This window comes from Pseudorasbora parva, chromosome 18 (genome assembly GCF_024679245.1).
Source record: "Pseudorasbora parva isolate DD20220531a chromosome 18, ASM2467924v1, whole genome shotgun sequence".
NCBI classification, from domain to species: Eukaryota; Metazoa; Chordata; class Actinopteri; order Cypriniformes; family Gobionidae; genus Pseudorasbora; species Pseudorasbora parva.
Genome location: NC_090189.1, coordinates 5,858,414 through 5,876,518, shown reverse-complemented (window position 1 = coordinate 5,876,518; position 18,105 = coordinate 5,858,414).

The following is an 18,105-nucleotide window of genomic DNA, read 5'->3' as shown; positions in this document are numbered from 1 at the left end:
TATTACGCAACACCTAAAAATAGGCTAACTTCTGCCAACCTAACCAATGTGACAATCTGATTGCACGGGGAGCGTGCTGGGGACTATTTTCAGATGCTGCGTAATATCATTGGGCTGCACCTGTGGTACGGCAGCAATTCCCTGATTATTACACAGGAATGAGAGTATATTTCCTAGCCATATCAGTCTAGAAAAGTCACAACTTTTCATTTTCCGTCTGTCTAAGTACACAATGTAACTACAGAAGTGTCAAGTATTAAATAGGAAAAATACCGAAAGTCTTTGGCCATTTTTGAGTGTGATGCTAACGGTCTAATCTGAATCAATGATGTATGCTAAGCTATGCTAAAAGTGCTACCGCCAGACCTCGAGATCGTCTGAATGGATTTAAAACAGTCAAACACAACTGTTTAACTCTAGGGGTGTTGGAAAATAAGGAGTGTTCCTTTAACATCAGACTTCACACTACATATGTATTTTTTTCTTCAAAAGTTTTTTTACTGCTTATTTGTATTATTTTATAAAGTAGGCCTAGTTCAAATAAATGTTGACCCTGACACAGCCCATTAGGGGAGGAGCCTAGTAAAATAATTTAAAGGACCGTTTCCATGGTAACACAACATCTAATTTCAAAATGATGAATTTTGAGATCGTAAGTTTTCAAATGACACCTAATTTATGATGATTACTAAAATGTGATATGAAAAAAGTGACATTTCAGAGAAAATGAAAAAATCAAGGCTGCATTTACGATAAAAACGCAGTAAAACAATACTATTGTGAAATATTATTACTCATCTCAGAATTGTTCAAATATATTACTTTTTTGGAACTACTATAAAAGTATTTTATTTCTGTTTTCCTTTGGTTTTCCAATTTAAAATAAATGTTTTCTGTGTGAATTAATATTAAAATGTAATTTATTCCTTATTACTGCTTATTTGTATTGAATCTTTGGAAATATTGTTTGTATGTCAATAAAATACATAATAAAATAAAGCAAATAAGATTTATCTATATATCTCCTGTAAATGATACCTAATATAAAAAGAAAATGATTTATGATATTGTCCATTAAGTATTAAAATGATATGAATGATCCAACAGGCAGTCTTAACCAAATGAAAAACTTGCAAAAGAATCACGGTACAATTTTTTTGTGGTTTCACGGTATTCTTTCCCTTACTAAAAAGTAATATATTGTTTTGATATATTACTGAAATGCATTTACATGATACTCTAAGGTATTTCCAAGAACACCAGTTTTACCACAGTCCATTATCAAAAAAGAGAGTACTATAGTCATGTTTTGTGTAATTTGTCAACACCTTCAGTGTAACGCCATCACTAAACCACTGTAGAAACACACAACTAAGGTATCTGTCAGACATACAGCACATTCAATGGTTTTAAATTGCATAAAAAGGTCACCAATTCAGACAATCATCAATGTTTTTCTGTTTTCTGATGCCCCCTAGTGGTCATAAAGCTCTTCTGTCGTATTCATCTCTCTCACTGTCGCCCTCTTGTGCATGATCAGTAAAATACACATGATTTTGTAACACTTAGTAGCTTTTTAACTGGGAAATATACTTCTTTAAATTGAAGAGAAGACATACCCTCATTAGGGACGTGGCAAAATCACCTCTGGAAATGTGTTGAACTCCAGGACATTGACAGGACCTGGGGAAAATGTGTATAATACAGTTGATCTTTGTTTTTGTTCTTTTTCACCACTGATGGCCCTGCCATTTGATGAACTATTATATATTCTGAGAAGATTTAAAAAGACAACTGCAAAGTCACCCTTGCCAAAAACACATGTTCACACGCACACACACAATTATCACTTTGTTTGTGAAGGTCACCGCATGTGATGTCCTTCTTCGACACCTTTCAGTTGCTTTGCCATTTTGGCGAGAACTGTTTTCATCAATACCAGCACTGCCAAGCTCAAGTCTTACACACACACACACACACACACACAAACACACACTAACACTCAGAAGTCTCCTGAAGTTCCTCACTCTCCAGATGGCAATAACACTTTAGCTGTCGCTGTCAGAGACTAATTAATCTTCCTGGTGTGATCCATCTTCCTGCAGACTGCAGACTCTTCCTCCATCCCCTCTATCACTCCATCTCTCGCCCGGCCTGGACAGCCTGTCACCAACGCAGCCCTCGACACACACACACCGTCCCCCGTTCTGTGAAAGCACCTCGAAATCTCCAATTCCTCCTGAGAGACTCGATTATGCCAAATACCAGACAGTTTTGCTAGTTTGAGTTTGTTACACTGCTAGCTTTTACAGTGGTAACAATAACTGTCCCTCCCAAAAAAAAAAAAAAAAGAACTGAGGAGATATCAGATGGTAGATTGTTGAATGCTATGCAATATCACAACATAAAGAAGTAAAAAAGAACCATGGGACTAGCATGCTTTTCTGCACATATGCCATGGTAAAGTTTATTCTTGAAAATACCATGTTGTACCGCGTGTCCTGATTTTGCCAAGTTAGACGCGTTCCTGCACACAGAAAAAAGGGTGTTAAAATTGTACCTTTAGGGGTACAAGAGCTTGTCGCTGTATGTTTGTACCTTTTTTACTCCTAAAAGATGCATATTTTAGTACCTTTGAGTATAAATGCGTATTATAAGGTACAACTATGAACCTTTCTGTGGTAAAAATGGTACAAAGTTGTCCTTTTAAAGGCACTGCCCCAGAGACAAGCTATGCAATATCACAACATAAAAAGTAGTAAAAAAAGAACCATGGGACTAGCATGCTTTTCTGCACATGCCATGGTATACACTCTAAATAATGCTGGGTTATTTTTTAACCCAAAATGCTGGGTTAAGACTGTTGGGTAATTTTTGTTGTTTGTTGTCCAGCGGTTGAGTTAAACCTGCTGGGTCGCAATGCTTGGTTGATTTGGGTTTTCTCAACAGCCCAGCCTGCTGGGTTAAAATGCCACTGGGTTAATCTAACCCAGCATGTGTTCTGTCCAATATTTACCCAGCGCTGGGTTGCCAATTGGGTTGTTTCTAACCCAGCCATTTTAGAGTGTAGTTTATTCTTGAAAATACCATGTTTGTACCGCGTGTCCTGATTTTGCCAAGTTAGACGCGTTCCTGCACACAGAAAAAAGGGTGGTAAAATTGTACCTTTAGGGGTACAAGAGCTCGTCTCTGGGGCAGTACCCTTAAAAGGACATCTTTGTACCTTTTTTACTCCTAAAAGGTGCATATTAGTACCTTTAAGTACAAATGCGTACCTTAAGGTACTACTATGAACCTTTCTGCGGTAAAAATGGGTACTGCCCCAGAGATGAGCTGTTGTACCCCTAAAGGTACAATTTTACCACCCTTTTTTCTGTGTGATGGGTCAACATCTTTTGTTTAACACTCCTGTCTGAAAATTCATATCCCTACCTCTTAAGCTAACCCTACACAAGTTATCTCTGAAAACAGAGGGAAAGAAAAGGTGGATAACGCTGATGTAGAAGCACCTAACCCTGGTTGTAAGCCTAAACTTCACATAAACTGTAAACTTGTTCTCCAAATCTCATTGGTGGATTGGAATGCTGTTCCAGGATCAATAAAGATTCCCATCCAGATGTTGATCTGTGTTCATATAAAACCATTGCACATGAATTTCAGTATCGTATATTTCAAAACACTGTAGTACTTTTGATAAGGAAAGTGCCATAAAATACACAAATAGTGGATAGAAAAGAGTTTCTTTTGTGATGTAAAACATTAGACAAAGATAAATCATATCCATAAAACTGTCAACCTTTTTGAGAATATTTGTGAAAATGCTCTTTCCCAACTTAAATGGTTGTAATTCAAGACAAGATTTGGTCTTGTTTTAAAGAAGACAATCAGCAGATTATTAATGAGGTGAAAGCACTTCAAAAAAAACAATGTATGAAAATTGACTAACTTTTTTTTATATAAAATTTATATTTTACAAAAAAATGTTACTCTAAAACTACTATAAAATCAAAGCCATATGTCTAACCAAGTTTTTGTTCAAAATTTGTTGCCAAAAATTGAAGTTCCCATGAGATTTTGTTGAGAAGCTGTACCAAAAATCGCCACCAGGTGTTATGCATTCCATTGAAGTGTTTTTATGCATTCTCCTGAAAGAAATTAACACATTTCTGTCCAAATATCAATTCTATCACAAAATACGGAACCTTGAGACTCCTAACTATATGTTTTGACAAGATAATAATCTCATAAAGTAGTACATTTTGAACCTGACACAGCCCATTCTGTTGTTCTTTGGTGCGATTCTTAATTCTTTCACACCATTTCAGTAAAAACGTAAAAACACTAACAAAGTTAGTGACCCCTTATATTTCCTCAAACATCAGACTTCACACTACTTGTAAGCTTTTGAATGATACCTAATTTATGATGATTACCAAAATGCGATATGAAAAAAGTGACATATTTCAGAGAAAATTAAAAACCAAGGCTGCATTTACAATAAAAGCGCAGTAAAATAATAATATTGTGAAATATAATTACTCATCTTAGAATCTCAAATATTAAATTTTCTTTGAACCACTATAAAAGTGTTCATTTCTGTTCAAACTGTTTTCTATGCGAATGAATGATAAAATGTCATTTATTCCTGCACTGTAAAAAATTATTGTTGGTTTTTGTTGGTTTAACTTAAAAAAGTAAGTAACCTGGTTGCCTTAAAATTTTGAGTTTATTGAAATAAAAAATTTGAGTTGATACAATGAAGGAAATTTGTTTAATAAATAGAAACTCAAAATATTATTGTATCTGAACCACATAAAAAATGTGATAAATCATGAAAATAGCACTATTTGGCATGTTTCACTGCATCATCAGAAATAACACACACACAATTACCCAATATGCTTACAAAATCTTTTAATAATATATAAATAAAGGTTGTCGAATCTAAAAAAATCATTGTTTTAACTCAATTTTAATTTTAATGAACTCAATTTTAAGGCAACCAGGTAACTTTTTTTCTAAATAATTTTTTACAGTGTGCTCAAAGCTGAGTTTTCAGCATCATTCCTCCAGTCTTCAGTGTCACATGATCCTTCAGAAATCATTCTGATATGCTGATAAGCTGAGATCTCATGTGGCTCTGAGCCCGAGTGTTTTATATCTGCCATCTGAACGCTGCGTTTGTTTCGATGATTCAACACACTTTATTGTAATAGTCTGTCATTAGATGGGTGAGTCACGCGGGCGTCGTGCCAGGCTGTGTGTGGGCAGTGGGCTCGGGCGGCACAATTTGTTGACTGTTTATTTGTAATGAACCTTTATGTGTGTCCTCGTTCAGCTGGCGACACACAAACACACACATTCCCACACAATGAGAGCAAATGTGTGATCTGGGTCAGTCCTAATTTGGCTTAAAATATGAAACAGATTTTTTTAAAAGATGAAAATCTTATTTTGTGAACAAAAGGTTGAATTTCACAAAATAATTCAGCTACTTGGTTGTAGTAGATGTTTTGTTTCCAGCATTATTTCTTTTCTGTAATCGAAAGATTGTTTTAATTTGAGTTGAGTTTAATTGTTTTTACCAGTGTTCCTAATATAACTTTCCATTAGTCTTTAGCAAAACAAAACTCTTTAACTAAACCAGTGGATTTGATTTGATTCTGTGACATTAGTTGGTTTGCAACAGAAATCAGTTGGATAATATCAAATAATAACGGTCCGAAAAACATTTCAACAAGAAAAGATAATTAACATTTCAAAACAAGTTGACAGCTCAGTGTAATTTCCTCTTTTTTCCCATCCTATTTCTTTTCTTGTCAGTCTAAATAACCAAATTATAATCAATAAATGTCTCTGCACTATCATAGAAACATATATATATATATATGGACCCAGTAATAGACTTTTGTCCACTGTAGTGGACATTATATTTGAGTTTCTGTGACATCACACACGTCACAGTTTTGAGTCAGGATGTCCTTTATAGAGCACATTCAGGGCTTTGCACTGATACCAAATGTTTGGAGGTTTCACCAGGACAACAACAACTTCTTGGTCTTTAAAAATGGCTGACAATAATGTTTAGCACTCTTATGGAAATATTATAATATTTTGTCATTATAATTTAAATCTGATTAATTTTTAAATTGTTTGTTATAAATCAACATCTCAGGAAAATGCTATGGGGTTTCTAATCAAAATACGTCTTTTTGTTACAAAACAGGGCATTGATTTCATAAATGTCCACTGTACAGGACACCGGGACATAAATCATGTTTATCAGGCATTTTGGAGACACAACAAGTAAAAGGGAAATAAATTACATATCAATATTCCTATGAAATATTACATATTATTATGAAAATGTTGCCAATTATTGCTCCCCTTATTACACTTCTTTTTTTCATTACATGTTGCACCAAGAACACAATAATATGCAAATTAGATGCAGTTTATCGATACATTGTATTGAATGGGAAAACCCAAGTATGGCAATTTTACTCACATATTGCATAAAGTAAGATGGTATATCAAAGCATTCAGTTATATATTTTATAACATAGCTCAGAATCATCTTTTAAAAAAAGTTTGTTTTAAAAAAAATCCTAAAACTTAATGTATTCGTAAATTAAAAATAAATCCCATTGTTTTTGCCTATACATGCAATTTAATTTCATTAAAAAAAATTAACAACTGAGTCCTGAGGTCAACTACAGAGGACATATCATAACATATGTATACAATATAATTTTTCAAAAAAATAATGTGTCCATTTGTTTCTTATGCTCTAAACAATCTGATGACGTGAAAAAAAAAAAAAATCGAAAAACCTCTATTTTCTGGGTCCCAGGAGGATATATATATATATATATTGAAGGTTGCAGAGTTCAAAAGGATCCACATAACGGAAATGACCCATCTATAATTCTATATGTCCGCATATCACCCAAAACGGCCCCACTTTCCAGACACAACACAAGTGGGTTCATGTAAAGACTGTTTTGCGTTTGTTTTTCTCTGTGAAGACTGCAGATCTGTCCAGAGCGAGCAAGCCGAGCCAGTGGAGGGTATTGAAGGCAGTAATTAGCGAGGGAGAGCCGGCGTGATGATATTTCTGTGAGGCTGTGGCCTGCGTTTAAAAACTGAAACGTGGAATTATGCAGGACGGCCACCTCCCTTCCTTCTGGTCCACGGCCCCATCCCAAACATAAACAACATCAGGCCCTGAGTTCAGCCACCTCGACACCTGCTCACGCGCCGGCCTATGGGGCTGAAGCAACTTTACATACAGCGCCACCTGTTTTTTACAGTTACCCTTAAAATAATGCACATGACTCATCAATGATTCTTCAAACCACGTGTCCTGTTGATGAAAGATGTGCCGTTACTTAGTCATCAGACTTAAAATAGGTGAAAGTCTTGACATTGACAGTAAGCAACCACCCAAAACACAGCACAGCAACATGCTAAAACACTTTAAAAAACTGCCACATAGAAACATACTAACAACCATTCCAAACACCATGGCAACTGCACAGAACTCCCTAGAAACCATACATCAATGTGATACAAACGTTTACTACACCTTAGCAACTGCATCACAATGCCCTAAAAAACTCCCTAGTAACTCCCTAGAAACCTCATAGGAATGCTCTAAAAAGCACAGCAACTACATAGCAATGCCATAGAAATCTCCTTAGTAACTCCATAGAAACCACATAGCAATGTGATAAAAAAAAACATAACACCTTAGTAACTGCATAGCAACACACTGGAACCCATCCATAATACTCAAGTAGCTCCCTAGAAACAACATAGTAATTTGGTAAAAACATTTAAAACACCTTAACAACTGCATCGCAATGCCCAAGAAAACTCCATAGCAAAAAAAACTACATAGAAATGTTATAAAAACCCACAAAACACCTAAGCAACTGCATAGCAACACCACAGAAGCCATCTGGAACACCCTAGACACAACATAGTAATGTGGTAAAAAAAAACAACCTTAGCAACTGCATTGCAATGCCCAATAAAACTCCCTAGTGACTGACAAGAAACCTCATAGCATTGTAATAAAACCCCTCAGAAATACATAGCAACACCATGGAAACCAGCCAAAATGCCTTAGTAACTCCTTAAAAACCACATAACAATGTAATACATTTAAAATAAAATAAAAACTCACACCTTAACGACAGCATAGCAACACTCTGACCCAGAACACCACGGGAGTGTGATAACACTCGGAGCACATCAGCAACGGCATAGCAATGCCATTGGGAACCACCGTAGCAACCACCCAGAAACAGCAGTACAACATCATAAAAACACTTTAAAAACATTTCCGGCCACATAGAAACACACCAACAAACACTCCAAACACATTAACAATGAAAACCACTCAAAGCCCCATGGTAACTCCCAAGAAACCAAACAGCAAGGTGACAGAAACACTCACAACACCTTCATAGCAACACCCTGGAAACCGACCCAGAACACCATAGTAACCACACCAGTGTGAAAACACTCAGAACACCTTAGCAACTGCATAGCAACGCCATAGGAACCACCCAAAACATCCTAGCAACTCCCCAAAAAACAAATAACAATATGATAAAAACACTCAAAACGCCATAGCAACACCCTGGAAACCACACACAATATTCTACAGCACACATCAAATATGCTGCAACACAGCTACAGACAGAGAGAAAGACAATGGTGACTGACAGACCGTGTTCAGCTTAAATGGCTGAACATTTAAACATAATTGAAGATTACCAGGTGTTACAAACACACAACTACTCACTCAGTGTGTGTTTGGCTCTTTAGCCAGCAGGTGGGGACAGAAAGCCAGCCAGTCAATTGGTGAGTGTGTGTGTGTGTGTGTGTGTGTGTGTGTCAGCAGTTCTCAGTCCATTTCTTTCTTCTTACTTACTGCTGTCCACCATATGTCATCAGTACTCACCAGCAGAGACCCTAATGAGTACAATCATTTGTTAGAAATGTGTGTGTGTTAAAGGGATAGTCCACCCAAAACGACACTTCCTATGACTTTCTTTATTCCGTGGAACACAAGAGAAGATACTTTGAGGAATTCAGGGTCCCATTGACTTTCCTGAATAATGGAACCAAAACTGGTTACCAAAATGTGTGTGCAATGACAATGTTTGGTTAACAAAATTCTTCAAAATATATTCTTTTGTGGTTTGGAACGACACAAGGGTGAGATGATGATGATTTTTTGCAATGCATTGCGGATCTCACGCTGCACATTTTGGCAAATGCAGCAGGTCGTTTGCATATTCAGTGCATTGAGAAAATGTGCACACTGTGAAACCGTATACATACAACATACTGGAGAAATATGTTAGTGCGCTCTGTATGCATGAAGACAGGTGCTGCTGACGCCCCCTGCTGGTGGCCGGCAGTACTGCGGGAGGAACCCTGCTGCGGACGCTGCCGTCGGGCACTGGGTGAGTGTGTGAGTGTGTGAGCACCCGTTGAGTAGGTGGGTGAGCTGGGAGAGTGTGGGAGAGGTGGTAAGGGGGCAGATGGGCCGAAGAGAGAAGTTCATGGAGGACGCAGAAAGTGTCAGGTACAGGAGAGGGAGGGTGAGAGAGAGAGAGAGAGAGAGAGAGAGAGAGAGAGAGAGAGAGAGAGAGAGAGAGAGAGAGAGAGAGAGAGAGAGAGAGAGAGAGATTATTACACTTATTACACAGTTTCCGATGTAGTTGCATCTTACCTCACAGATTCAATATTATCGGTGCAGAATATGTTTTCATTAATACACACTCGCAAAGGTTGTAATTGAACGCAAAAGACTGATATCACAAAAGAACATATTTTAAAGTTCTCAATAACTTTTTATTCTGTAGCTCTGTTTTATTCAGAATTGTTCATGTTATATATTATTAATATTTCATAAATCAAAGCACTTATTTGAAGAACCTATAAACCTTTATTAATTTCCAAAGAACATTTAAAAAAAAACTCTATATAGCAAAAGATGGTTCTTGATGAAAAAGCCTATCTTTATCATTTTTTCTCCTGATTTCTCTTTTTTGATATTATTAATATTTTATAAACCAAAGCACTTATCTGAAGAACCTATGAAATACCATAACCTTTTTTTATCTAAAAAAAAAAAACGTATTTTTTTTATACAGCATTAGATGGCTCTTGATAAGAAACCATTCTTTATTTTGTTTAGATTTTCTTCAATATTATTAATGTTTCATGTATATTTATTAATGCAATTATGTATTAGGCAGGCAGTTGGTTCAATAAAGACAAGCAAAAAAACTAATAAAAATATTGCAAAATAAATATCTGACTGTACATTATGCTTGCGCACACACACACACACACACACACACACACACACACACACACACGTAGTGTTTCCATGTTTTATGGGGACTTTCCATAGGCGTAATGGATACGTACAAACCGTATTTTCTATCCCCCTACACTGCCCCTGCCCCTAAACCTACCCATCTCTCACACACACACACACACACACACACACACACACACACACACACACACACACACACACACACACACACACACACACACACACTGTTTCCATGTTTTATGGGGACTTTCCATAGGCGTAATGGATACGTACAAACCGTATTTTCTATCCCCCTACACTGCCCCTGACCCTAAACCTACCCATCACACACACACACACACACACACACACACACACAGCCCCTAAACCTACCCATCACACACACACACACACACACACACACAGCCCCTAAACCTACCCATCACACACACACACACACACACACACACACACACAGTGCCCCTAAACCTACCCATCACAGGAAACATTCTGCATTTTTACTTTCTCAAAAAAAACCTCATCCTTTATGATTTATAAGATGTTTTCCTCATGGGGACCAAAAAATGTCCTTACAAGGACAAGGATTTTGGATATTTTTTCCATATTTTAAGTATGAGAAAAGAACAAAACACCAAACTGCTTAAGATAAAAAATAGCAAGATAAAAAAAAGGCAAACTACAGTTAGTCTTTTTTTTTTTACTATGCAAAAAGAAATGCACAGCAAAGCTCAGGGGAAAGGAAACACTGACTAGAACATAATGAGTTATTAAGCGGAGAGTCTCTAAAGACATTGTGTGTGTGTGACCGTCATGGACAGCATGTGTCAAAGATGTTAAATGAACTCTGCTTCTGTCCCACTCGTTGGTTAATTTCTCCTTTAATGAGCATTCCTGAGAGGCTGAGTGGCGCACAGTCATATTTTACGGCTGTTTTCTAGTCTGGACACCTTGTTATGCACAGATTGGCACATTTTCAGTGTGTGTGTGTGTGTGAGAGACAGTCTTTAAACCTCGACGTCTCTGCTGCTCTCAGCCAGCGGATCATGTCATGAACTTTATATGTTAAAATGACCAGATTTTCACCAACGGTCGCCCCATTTCAGCGACCCACGTGTCTATTTGCTAAACACATTCCCTCATTCTGTCTTTGTATTGTGAAAGCAGAGAATCCGGTGCTTCGTTTACCAGCATCTTTTAGGTTAGATCACCAGAAAACAACAAGAAAGTATGCAACATTTGTGTTTTATGTTAGCAAAGACCTATTCGTAAACAATACTTTGACAATTTTCTTGGGTTACTTTCTTTACTTTTTCAGTGTTTGAATAGTTTTTGTGTAACTCAGATCCTGGGTCAGACGTAACAACCCAGTGTTTGGGTAGTTTTTGTGTAACTCAGATCCTGGGTCAGATGTAACAACCCAGTGTTTGGGTAGTTTTTGTGTAACTCAGATCCTGGGTCAGATGTAACAACCCAGTGTTTGGGTAGTTTTTGTGTAACTCAGATCCTGGGTCAGATGTAACAACCCAGTGTTTGGGTAGTTTTTGTGTTACACAGATCCTGGGTCAGATGTAACAACCCAGTGTTTGGGTAGTTTTTGTGTTACACAGATCCTGGGTCAGATGTAACAACCCAGTGTTTGGGTAGTTTTTGTGTTACACAGATCCTGGGTCAGATGTAACAACCCAGTGTTTGGGTAGTTTTTGTGTTACACAGATCCTGGGTCAGATGTAACAACCCAGTGTTTGGGTAGTTTTTGTGTTACTCAGATTCTGGGTCAGATGTAACAACCCAGTGTTTGGGTAGTTTTTGTGTAACTCAGATCCTGGGTCAGATGTAACAACCCAGTGTTTGGGTAGTTTTTGTGTTACACAGATCCTGGGTCAGATGTAACAACCCAGTGTTTGGGTAGTTTTTGTGTTACACAGATCCTGGGTCAGATGTAACAACCCAGTGTTTGGGTAGTTTTTGTGTTACTCAGATTCTGGGTCAGATGTAACAACCCAGTGTTTGGGTAGTTTTTGTGTAACTCAGATCCTGGGTCAGATGTAACAACCCAGTGTTTGGGTAGTTTTTGTGTTACTCAGATTCTGGGTCAGATGTAACAACCCAATGTTTGGGTAGTTTTTGTGTAACTCAGATTCTGGGTCAGATGTAACAACCCAGTGTTTGGGTAGTTTTTGTGTAACTCAGATCCTGGGTCAGATGTAACAACCCAGTGTTTGGGTAGTTTTTGTGTAACCCAGATCCTGGGTCAGATGTATCAACCCAGTGTTTGAGTAGTTTTTGTGTAACTCAGATCCTGGGTCAGATGTAACAACCCAGTGTTTGAGTAGTTTTTGTGTTACACAGATTCTGGGTCAGATGTAACAACCCAGTGTTTGGGTAGTTTTTGTGTAACCCAGATCCTGGGTCAGATGTAACAACCCAGTGTTTGGGTAGTTTTTGTGTAACCCAGATCCTGGGTCAGATGTAACAACCCAGTGTTTGGGTAGTTTTTGTGTAACCCAGATCCTGGGTCAGATGTAACAACCCAGTGTTTGGGTAGTTTTTGTGTAACTCAGATCCTGGGTCAGATGTAACAACCCAGTGTTTGGGTAGTTTTTGTGTAACCCAGATCCTGGGTCAGATGTAACAACCCAGTGTTTGGGTAGTTTTTGTGTAACCCAGATCCTGGGTCAGATGTAATAACCCAGTGTTTGGGTAGTTTTTGTGTAACCCAGATCCTGGGTCAGATGTAACAACCCAGTGTTTGGGTAGTTTTTGTGTAACTCAGATCCTGGGTCAGATGTAACAACCCAGTGTTTGGGTAGTTTTTGTGTAACCCAGATCCTGGGTCAGATGTTACAACCCAGTGTTTGGGTAGTTTTTGTGTAACTCAGATCCTGGGTCAGATGTAACAACCCAGTGTTTGGGTAGTTTTTGTGTAACTCAGATCCTGGGTCAGATGTATCAACCCAGTGTTTGGGTGGTTTTTGTGTAACTCAGATCCTGGGTCAGATGTAACAACCCAGTGTTTGGGTGGTTTTTGTGTAACTCAGATCCTGGGTCAGATGTAACAACCCAGTGTTTGGGTAGTTTTTGTGTAACTCAGATCCTGGGTCAGATGTAACAACCCAGTGTTTGGGTGGTTTTTGTGTAACTCAGATCCTGGGTCAGATGTAACAACCCAGTGTTTGGGTAGTTTTTGTGTAACTCAGATCCTGGGTCAGATGTATCAACCCAGTGTTTGGGTAGTTTTTGTGTAACTCAGATCCTGGGTCAGATGTATCAACCCAGTGTTTGAGTAGTTTTTGTGTTACACAGATCCTGGGTCAGATGAAACAACCCAGTGTTTGGGTAGTTTTTGTGTAATCCAGATCCTGGGTCAGATGTAACAACCCAGTGTTTGGGTAGTTTTTGTGTAACTCAGATCCTGGGTCAGATGTAACAACCCAGTGTTTGAGTAGTTTTTGTGTTACACAGATTCTGGGTCAGATGTAACAACCCAGTGTTTGGGTAGTTTTTGTGTAACCCAGATCCTGGGTCAGATGTATCAACCCAGTGTTTGAGTAGTTTTTGTGTAACTCAGATCCTGGGTCAGATGTAACAACCCAGTGTTTGAGTAGTTTTTGTGTTACACAGATTCTAGGTCAGATGTAACAACCCAGCGTTTGGGTAGTTTTTGTGTAACCCAGATCCTGGGTCAGATGTAACAACCCAGTGTTTGGGTAGTTTTTGTGTAACCCAGATCCTGGGTCAGATGTAACAACCCAGTGTTTGGGTAGTTTTTGTGTAACTCAGATCCTGGGTCAGATGTAACAACCCAGTGTTTGGGTAGTTTTTGTGTAACCCAGATCCTGGGTCAGATGTTACAACCCAGTGTTTGGGTAGTTTTTGTGTAACTCAGATCCTGGGTCAGATGTATCAACCCAGTGTTTCGGTAGTTTTTGTGTAACTCAGATCCTGGGTCAGATGTAACAACCCAGTGTTTGGGTAGTTTTTGTGTAACTCAGATCCTGGGTCAGATGTATCAACCCAGTGTTTGGGTGGTTTTTGTGTAACTCAGATCCTGGGTCAGATGTAACAACCCAGTGTTTGGGTAGTTTTTGTGTAACTCAGATCCTGGGTCAGATGTATCAACCCAGTGTTTGGGTAGTTTTTGTGTAACTCAGATCCTGGGTCAGATGTAACAACCCAGTGTTTGGGTAGTTTTTGTGTAACTCAGATCCTGGGTCAGACGTATCAACCCAGTGTTTGGGTAGTTTTTGTGTAACCCAGATCCTGGGTCAGATGTTACAACCCAGTGTTTGGGTAGTTTTTGTGTAACCCAGATCCTGGGTCAGATGTATCAACCCAGTGTTTGGGTGGTTTTTGTGTAACTCAGATCCTGGGTCAGATATAACAACCCAGTGTTTGGGTAGTTTTTGTGTAACTCAGATCCTGGGTCAGATGTAACAACCCAGTGTTTGGGTGGTTTTTGTGTTACACAGATCCTGGGTCAGATGTAACAACCCAGTGTTTGGGTAGTTTTTGTGTAACTCAGATCCTGGGTCCGATGTAACAACCCAGTGTTTGGGTGGTTTTTGTGTAACTCAGATCCTGGGTCAGACGTATCAACCCAGTGTTTGGGTAGTTTTTGTGTAACCCAGATCCTGGGTCAGATGTTACAACCCAGTGTTTGGGTAGTTTTTGTGTAACCCAGATCCTGGGTCAGATGTATCAACCCAGTGTTTGGGTGGTTTTTGTGTAACTCAGATCCTGGGTCAGATATAACAACCCAGTGTTTGGGTAGTTTTTGTGTAACTCAGATCCTGGGTCAGATGTAACAACCCAGTGTTTGGGTGGTTTTTGTGTTACACAGATCCTGGGTCAGATGTAACAACCCAGTGTTTGGGTAGTTTTTGTGTAACTCAGATCCTGGGTCAGATGTAACAACCCAGTGTTTGGGTAGTTTTTGTGTAACCCAGATCCTGGGTCAGATGTAACAACCCAGTGTTAGGGTAGTTTTTGTGTAACTCAGATCCTGGGTCAGATGTAACAACCCAGTGTTTGGGTAGTTTTTGTGTAACTTAGATCCTGGGTCAGATGTAACAACCCAGTGTTTGGGTAGTTTTTGTGTAACCCAGATCCTGGGTCAGATGTAACAACCCAGTGTTAGGGTAGTTTTTGTGTAACTCAGATCCTGGGTCAGATGTAACAACCCAGTGTTTGGGTAGTTTTTGTGTAACTCTGATCCTGGGTCAGATGTAACAACCCAGTTTTTGGGTAGTTTTTGTGTAACCCAGATCCTGGGTCAGACGTAACAACCCAGTGTTTGGGTAGTTTTTGTGTAACCCAGATCCTGGGTCAGACGTAACAACCCAGTGTTTGGGTAGTTTTTGTGTAACTCAGATCCTGGGTCAGACGGTCTCTCTTTGTAAACTGTGTTCAATGCATGTGAGTGTTGCCGTATGACCAGTCATTTTGCCGTCATCACCCGGGTATATTCGCCAGAAGACGCGAATGAGAGCGCGCATATTGAGTTCTCCTTCAAGTCTTGCGCTTGAACAGGCAAACTCACACAAAAAGTATGTCAACATGTCCGTCTTGATGAGTATCCAAGCAGACATAGTCTAAATATGCCTTAAGTGAACTTTATACAGTCGAGAAAGACGACGCATATCCCTATATTAGGTCTTAAAGGGGCAGCAACCTTTACTCTGTTTAATGTCAAACAAAGGATAAGGACTCACTTAACTCACTGCTCTTGATTGAAAAGCTTTTGTAAGTTTAATAAGGATTAATGTTTAATTTAAAGAGTTAAATATGCAGTTATTTTACATTTGATTATTTATTCAATTTCTCTAGCTAAAAACGAATGTTAGACCCACCTGAAAAACATGAAAAGCATTGTTCATTTTATCAGTATCTTTGCTCAATAGTATTTATTTGTGCTGCTGCTTGTATTTGTTATTTGTTCTTATTTTCTTTATTTTTATTAGTCCTTTATTCTCTGAACATAGCAAATAACCGAACCGTACTGAAACCGTGAACCTAAAACGTTATACAAACTGACCCGTGAGCAATCTGTACCGTTACACCCCTAGCGTAACGTATGCGAGAGGGTGCCACAACATTTTGAAAATTTTCGAAGTGTGCCATGACTGAAAAAAGGTTGGGAAACACTGCTTTAGTGTATATAAAAATTCAAAGACACAGAGGCTTGAAGAAGAAACATCATATAAAATCTTTCTATGGCCACTGTATTCCGACTGTATGTGTAAACTCTCACAGGTTTTTCACAGGTAGCTTTTAACCAAAGCAATTTAACAGAAAGTGGCAATAATTAGAGCAGGTTTATAAGAACAGAGCGTCAAAAGTGGTCATCACACCCCGATGATTAATTATGATGCTATTGGAGTTTATAAAAGGTGACGACAGCTGAATTAAAGAAGAGAGCAGCAGCCAAACCCATGAAACACAATCAAAAAACTCGTCGGTTGACCTTAAAGATCTCGAGTAATCTGTCCTTAACAGTTTAATTTGCACACCCTGCACACATTAAACACTTCTGATGCGTCTCTAGTCACTCGACAGACGTTGATCAGTGGTGCTTTGATTTTAGGCGCTCACAAACTGTGAAAAGCAGTGGGTGTAGCTACAGTAGGTTTCAAACCATGAATTTCAATTTCATGTTTTTAGCATATTAATAAAATCAACCCACCAGATCAATATCAGGCTGAAGGTGGCAAGGCAAACACAAACCAAAAACGTTTTAAATGCACAATGAGGGTCAAACCGGAATCTAGCGCCACCACACACCCTGCACGTCTTAAAAACATGCCCAGTTGTGTCAGAGGGGCGTACAATTAAATCAAGTCTCACTGGATACACTGGCTCTCGCTAAAACTCGCCAAAACCGAACCCACATAAAGACTATAACGACTTAACCAGCTTAATGTTTAATGAGACCAAACCCCTGCCCTCCTTTCCTGCCCCGGACAGACAGGAATCCAGCACATAATCACCCCCAGCGACAGGCCGGGACAAAAACCGCATGTGTGACTGTAACGTCGGTTTCTGCGGGGGTTTTAGGGCAGAGCCAACGCTTTTGTGAATGCATTTTGTCGTCATGTCTGGGTTTGGACACACCGACGTGACCATCATCCAAACTATTTACTCTAATTGTATATTTATTGTTTGTAAATCACAGGACAGAACTGGATTTCTGAGGGGAGGGAGACAAATAATCGTTTTCGGTTGCACTTTATTTGAATGTGTCTTTGTTACACTGCAGCTATGCGTTTAAGTTCTGGGTAATATTAAGGAGCTATATGTACTTGCTATAGGGTTAGGATTAGGGTTTGGTTGAGAGTTAGTTGCATGCAAATATGCATAATTTATCGCCATTACTATAGATGTAACATAATGTAAGTGTGACTTAAGTTTTCAAATTTCATTTATTCAGTTCAATGCAACATTTTACAACATTTGATGTTGTATTTATTCTCAGTGATGATGCTCATTAATGTATAACAGTACATTTATACTTTAATATAGAACAAATACTGTAATGCAAAAAAGAAAAAAAATTAAAGGAGGGTGATTATTAACTACAATTACCACTAAAATCATACCAAAAAAACAAAAACATTTTTGTTACTAGAAGTAAAATGAACGTTAACTAAAATGATTACTCTAAAAATTATGGCTTGTTTATTACCTACACAAATATACCTTGGGTTGAATTTTTAAATTACATTTTTAACCCAATGGTTGGA